The 7543-nt window shown below is 22.8% G+C and overlaps 1 pseudogene; it reads left to right on the top strand.

Moving 5' to 3' along the window:
• The first annotated feature begins 223 nt into the window (after positions 1-223).
• Positions 224-6604, top strand: LOC114123585 (uncharacterized; annotated as a pseudogene).
• The last annotated feature ends 939 nt before the right edge of the window (positions 6605-7543 follow it).

The following is a 7543-nucleotide window of genomic DNA, read 5'->3' as shown; positions in this document are numbered from 1 at the left end:
ATTCATAGTATATTAGTATACCACGGTTTAAGATAGAATTCTAGATAGATTCTATCTTAAACCGTGTAGTATACTATAACTTTTTTGAGGGGACGCAATTTACCGACTCCGACTAGCCATAGTCCGCCACAATTATTAAAGAGGTCGTTAAACCCGCATGTGTTGTTTCTGTCTTACTCACGTACATCAAAGCAAATTTGCGTTCAGCAGAACACATTTTGTAATGTTAGCTGTATTAAGAGTAAATTTACCTAATATCAAATTTAAAGATGAGAATATTATCCAAGAAATGGCATATGCTTTTATGGATATTATCATTTTAAAGTTGTAATATTATACATACCTATTACCTAGGCACCTAACTATAATTAACTTTAAATGATAATAGGTAAATTTATTCTATAGTATTAAAGCTAATAACACAAAATGTGTTCTTTTACCATGATGTACACTAGTAAGACAAAAACAACATAATATGCGGATTGCGGGTACAACGTCCTCTTAGATAAGACGTTTTGTCATGGAGACTGGAGAGTTATTTGTTATAGGACGTTTGATCCTCGGCATTTAGGCATACTTCGATAATCTAAATATGATTTAATGTTTAAATGACAATACTATAAAATACACAAATACATAATGTTGTAAAAATGAATAAATTGTATATTTATTTTTAGGTCTACTGAATTAATATGTTTTTAAATAGGTAGTATAAAATGTCATTATCGTCATTATATTTAAATCCTCACAATATAAAATAAAAGTAGGTAACGGAAAAACTGGAATTTTGATGCTAAACCAGTTATCGATAAAATCGATTTTTTCGTGCAGTTGAAACTCAAAAACTAATCATTGTAAATAATACTTGAAATTTTCAACAAATGTTTGTATTAGTGTTGTCTATATACAGTTAATTTTTCAAAATATTTTGATAAATCTTAAAAATTTAATATAAGGTTTCTTATAAGTTGTTCTAATTGTAATTAAAAAAAAAAATCAAAAATCGTTAGTCACAATTTTTTTTACAAGCGTTTAATGTTCAATTTTTTACAATATACCTATAATGTATCCAAATCGCAAAAATTCGCAAGTAACTTTGTAGTTGAAAATTCATAAACATTTTTGTATTCATATCTAAGGTTGAAAAATTTGACTTAGTTTCCATGAGTTTTCTTTCAAATTTAGAGCCACACGCTCTATATGTTTCTTAATAATTATAGTTATTCAATAATAAAAAAAAAATGTATGGAAGTCGATCCTCAAAGGTGAAGTATATTTTTACTAGATAGCGACCAAAAAAAAATTTGGCCACCCCAGGTATATATTATCTGAGTACTTATAATAAATAGATACTATATTAAATCTTATATGTATTTTAAATAAATATTTAAAAACCATTTCTAATACATTCTTAAATTAGAATTTTAATCAATTCAATATGAAAGAAAAAACAAGTGGGCGCATGCTTGGTGAATTAAACTGTATTTCTACATATTAACTAATATTAATTTTTAAACAGTAATGCTAAAAAAAATTCTTTTATTTTTTACCATTTTTGTAACATTGAATAAGTTATTCAAGAATTATTGAAAAATTTATAAAAATATATTATTTTTTCAGAATATATAGATTTTTCGTTAGATCCAACTGAATGTCCAAATAGGTGTGGCAGATCATATAAAGGCAAATTTCGAAAATCTAGTCTCAGGAGGCATCTTATTTATGAATGTGGAGTTGATCCTCAATTTGAGTGTCCTGTATGTCAAAAACGATTTACTGATAAGGGCAGTATGAAAAGACATGCATTAAACATTCACTTTATTAATATAAATTAATATTAAATCTATATTTTAGTACAAACAGATCTTTTCAACAAATATATGTATGTTTACATTTTTAGATACCTAGGTAATGCATTTTTTAGCCTTATAATTGTACTGTTGCGTTTGAAAAATGTATACTTAATTAATATACACTTTTTATAAAATGTAATTATTTATAATATGATAATTTCCCTGATAATTTTTTATTAAATTGTTCCTTATTCTATATTGATTTAATTTTTAATATATAATTTAAATCTGATTAGTTTCAAAATCATTACATAGATAGATTTTTTATAATTTTTCAATTGTTAAAATTAATTTTTTTTTTGTTAAATTTTAAGTTTTACTTTTCTAAAATTCTAAATGTTTGTATTGTAATATTTTTCAAAAATGGTACAGCTTACAGTATTATACAATTTTTTTAGTGTTTAGACCTAAATAATAAGATAAAATACTGATAAATTGATTGGATTAAATGAACTAAACTGGTATTTTATTCTTTTATAGAATGAAATAAAAGAGAGACTTATATAAATTCAGATATTCACCGGAAATGCCAAGCAAATTCTGATAAACCTATAATCTTATAGTATTTTAGAATTGTATTTGCCTGCTATATTCTGTAATATTATGTCAGTATTCAGTAATAATATATATCACAGTATTTACAAAAATATTTATTTTATTATTTTTGTAACAATTTTCATAATTTGTGTTACAAATAAATGTATATGTATGTGTTTGCTTAAAATTAAAAATATATCCATTGTTTGTTTATTGCATCTAATTTTTCAATTATAATTTCAGAACCTAATATGTTACCGGATCCTTTATACTGTCAGAACAATTGTGGTCGATATTATACTGGGAAAAAACGTAAATCAAGTTTAAAGAGACATATAACATATGAATGTGGTATTGATCCTCAGTTCAAATGTATATATTGTCCAAGACGTTTTACAGTAAAAACAAACATGAAAAGACATGTTCTTTTAATTCATAAAATCATTGAATATGTTTAAGTATTTGATACAATGGAAACATTTAATATAAAAATATTTAAAATTCATATATTATATTGAAATTTAAAAATATGAATATAAATTAATTTTATAACTTGATACTTTGGAAATGAATGATAATGTTTAGACTTATAAAGTCGTAGATTCAAAATTATATTTTAATTTAGAAAGAACCTTACATACAATTTATGATGACAATATAATACAGTATAATATTAATTATAAAATATATATTTCTTAAATTTTAAGTTTGTCATTAATGTACTATGACTAATCAATTGTTATTTTTCAACATTTCATAATTTTTTTATTTACTTAGATTAACTGATTATATTTTAATTGTTAAATAGTACATAGATTTCCACTTTTTGATGCTAAAATATACAAGTTATCTTAAACTAGGGAATTTAAAAAAGTCAAAGATATTAAGTAGAACATTATTTTTATTATTCTTGAAAAATGTTTATTTTATCTTAAACTGTAATTATTATTTTAAAAAATTAAAATATATATAGTTATAATGAGCTAAAAGCAGTATTAATACATGTATACTAAATCATATGGAACTCTTATACTTTTTTATATAAATTTTGTATTATATTAATCTGCGATATATTATAAAATACAAGATTTAAATAAAACATTGAATTCATTAATTTTACTTTATTGAATATTTTAAATCTCTAATATACTGTTAAAAAAGAGTAAGAAATATTTTGAGATTGTTATATTGTTAGATTTTATAATTTTTTAATAAGTATAAGTGGCCCATGTTATTTATTTATTTGCTAATAATAAACTTAATTATACAGTGCCATAGAAATGTAACTTAAAATACTATTTAAAGATAAGATGAAACAATTTAACCAATATTTATTATTACATTTATCAGTGTTTTCTTTGATCCTACAATTACTTAAAGTAATTTATTAAAAAATGAATTGTTTTAATAAATTCTTATAGTTATATATTTATCCTTAATAACTTGGATTTAGATTTAAAAACAAATTAAAATGTATTATGGAAAGAATTGTTACATATAACTTGACTTTATTTTCTATTTTAGATGAATAAAATAAAATTTTGCATTTTTTTTCTTATAAATGCTTTTTTGTTGCTCTATTCACATTTGAAGTGCTTTTTATTTTTTTTATTGTCTCAAAATCTTAACTCTATTTATACATATACCGTGGCGTAGCTATTCTAGGGCAAAGTGGGGCAGTAGAACTTAGGGATCTTGTCGTCTTGAGGACCATTGTCTAATTTTAAAATGTATACCCCATATACGCGGTATATATATTTTTGTACATTATTATTTCAACGAAAGTATTATTAGGACTCACTCAGATTTATATAAAGTCCATCTTAATTTCCCCAAACATTTTATACCTACCATTTTTTAATAATCATTAGACTATTTTTAATAATTCCGTCCATGTATTTCATTACGATTGTCGTTAATCACTTCAACCGCCGTTATTGTAAATAATTATTTTTTGAACAAATGTGATCAGTTTCAACTTAAATATTCTAATGTGATAGGAACACATTTTTCGCTTCAGTTTCTTAATGTTTATCAAACATTTTTAATGTTTATGTTTTTACATAAACTGTATTTTATTAACTACAATTATACATGGAAAATAGAAATCATAACCAAATTTGGAGTGATTGAATGTAATATTACAGAAGTGTATACTGCAATGTTATTACTTCAAATCATTCCTGCATCTTCTGAAAGAGCTGAAAGATCCTTAAGTTAACTTAAAATAACTAAAAACTTATCTAAGAAATTATATAGGACAAGATCGACTCTAACATTTATCATTCATTGCAATTGAAAATAATATTTCTTTAAAATTAGACCAACAGTTTTGTATTTATTAATTATCTCATTATTTTTATTCATGGCTACAAGTTACAATATGTATAATATTTTAAATTTTTAAATTATATCGACTATGTGATCTAAATTAATATCTACCCTGTGGCCCTTCACCATCTAGGTACGCCACTGTATATAGCATTATTTTTTTTTTTTTTTTTGTATTTAGTCTAGATTTAAATATGATTTATGTAAATATTTATTAATATACAGACTAATAATTTAATCACTAACCTATTCTTTGCAGATTCGTATGCTGGTCTAAGATTTATATGCCCAAATGAATGTGGTAAATCATACAAGAATAAATACACTCTTAACCGGCATATATTTTATGAATGTGGTGGTAAAAAAACATTTTATTGTAACCTGTGCAGTAAAAAATTTTCACAGAACACTAATCTGAAGTCACACTTAGCATTAATACATCAAGTTATATCTTAACTGTTATTTAAAAAATGTATTTTTTTTTAAATATAGTTGAATACAAAACACTATAATTTATCTATATACTATAAAAATCATTGTATTTAAGAATATGTTAGCATACTGTAAACTGTTTGTGTTCCTATTGAACATGCGCACCAAAAACAAAATGCATTTGCATAAATATTTTTTTTTTCATCTTAGAGTTAAATTACCCATTTTAAATTAGGCAAAGAGAATAATAAAACATACATTTGTACAAATATTACCTATCTTAAAACAATTTAATATACATTAAAATGTACAAATAATTGTTTAATTTTTAATGTTAAATAAAAAGTTGAATAATAATAAAATATTAAACTGTTATGTCAAACCTTCAAAACATAAAAAAAAATATTATCATTTACCTGTATTATTTGAAATAGGTGAGTTGAATCTGAAATAACTCAAAAACTATGAAAAATAAAATTTAACTAAAATAAAAGCTATAGTAATTAGTTGGTTTTTGTTGTTTCATACAGAAGTTGCACTTATTGAACTCATAATTAATTGATTTATTTATCTACTGTACTAAAATAAATTGGTTTCAGTTTTCTCATACATTATTACAGAATTAAAAAAAAAATGTCTATTAAGTTTACTATACCTAATTAATAGGGTTCCTTATTATGTATAATAAGATGAATTATCTTTGTATAATTATTTATTAGATAGTTTTTTTGAATTTTGCTTCTGATTTTAAAATACTTAATACTATGTACAATTTACTCGACAAACTTTTATATCTCTTAACTGTTCATTGAGTTGTTGATAGATATGTGGACTGTGTTTTTATTTTTTTCAATACATACCTGTATGAATAATTATAATATACGAGTTCGTAAATCTCACCAAATGGTCAAGAGTTATGGTATTGCAAATGTTCATTTTAATTAATAATAATAATAAAAAAATAAAATATATACAATTTCATAAATATTATAATGAAACACATAACGAATATTTATAAATGCATAGTAGTAGTGCATTATTAGTTTCATTTTATATCTTTTTATATTTACATACATATATATTAAATTCTTGGCCTATAACTTATCGACTCACATAAATGGACTAAAATGCTTGGGTTCCAAATTGGTTCAAATAAGTGACATCTGTACTTGCAAATAATATTCATATTTCTAAGAAACTCATGATGATACGATATACTTTATGTAATAAACAAAATGGCAAAATCTTATCAACTCATATGTATAACGTGTATTATATACATTTTATAAATATTATACCTACATACTATTATTAATTTAATAAAATTCAAAATATGGTTTTTTTTTTTAATATACCATAATACATAAATAATATTATGTATTTGTTAATAATTATTATTTTTAAGTAGTTCCTACCTGCTAAGAAATTGATAATACTGTTTATATCTATTAATATTATAATTGCTTATTGCTTAAAATTTTTATCTTTAAGTTTAATTAATAACTTATAGAATAGTTTTTAGTAATTTTTACTTACAATAAAGGTTCAATAAAAACAAAACCTTTTCATTGAATTTTAACGAAAGTAAAATTATTATTACATTTAAACCTATTTACATTATATATATATATATATATATATAATGGACAGTTATGGGACTATCAAAATTTTTTATTAAAGATAAGCTTAGTATTTTTTCTGTCAAACGCACATATGTAACTATATAAAAATTAATTGTATTTTTATAAAAAAAAGCTGATAATAAATATTACCCAAAGGTACACATATAAACATACATCATACATAATTATAAATGTACAGAATTAAAGTTATTTTGTTCTTTGTTCTTTTGGCTGACATTTATAGTATATTTTGTATATCTGTCCACACCTCCTAATCTATCCGTATCTGTTATAGACAGGTTAAAAGACATTAGAATATCTATCTTTTTTCAGGACTTAATTATTTTGTCCATTGAAATAAGTGAATGTTAAATTAGGTTTTACTCTATGAGAATAATTTATCAAGTAGGTTTTGCTTAAATAATTTCTAATAATGCAAATACAACTGTAAATAATTTATGAAATTATGAAATTGTATATTAGTAAAAACTGTTCATAACATTGAAAATCCATCTATTATGTTATAAATATATAACTTAAGTTTAATTCAAATTTTGATTTCAGGGTATGATTATGATCAACCAAAGAAAACTCGTTACTTTTGTCCTAATAATTGTGGTAAAAGTTATAAATTTTCTAACACTTTAAACCGACATGTAAAATACGAATGTGGCGATTTGCGTAAATTCAATTGTCCATGCTGTACAAAAGCTTTTAAACAGAAATCAGCTATGCAAGGACACGCAGCTACCATTCATAAATGTCTTA

This window comes from Aphis gossypii, chromosome 1, assembly GCF_020184175.1.
Source record: "Aphis gossypii isolate Hap1 chromosome 1, ASM2018417v2, whole genome shotgun sequence".
Taxonomy (NCBI): domain Eukaryota; kingdom Metazoa; phylum Arthropoda; class Insecta; order Hemiptera; family Aphididae; genus Aphis; species Aphis gossypii.
This window is presented reverse-complemented; position numbering and strand designations above follow the sequence as displayed.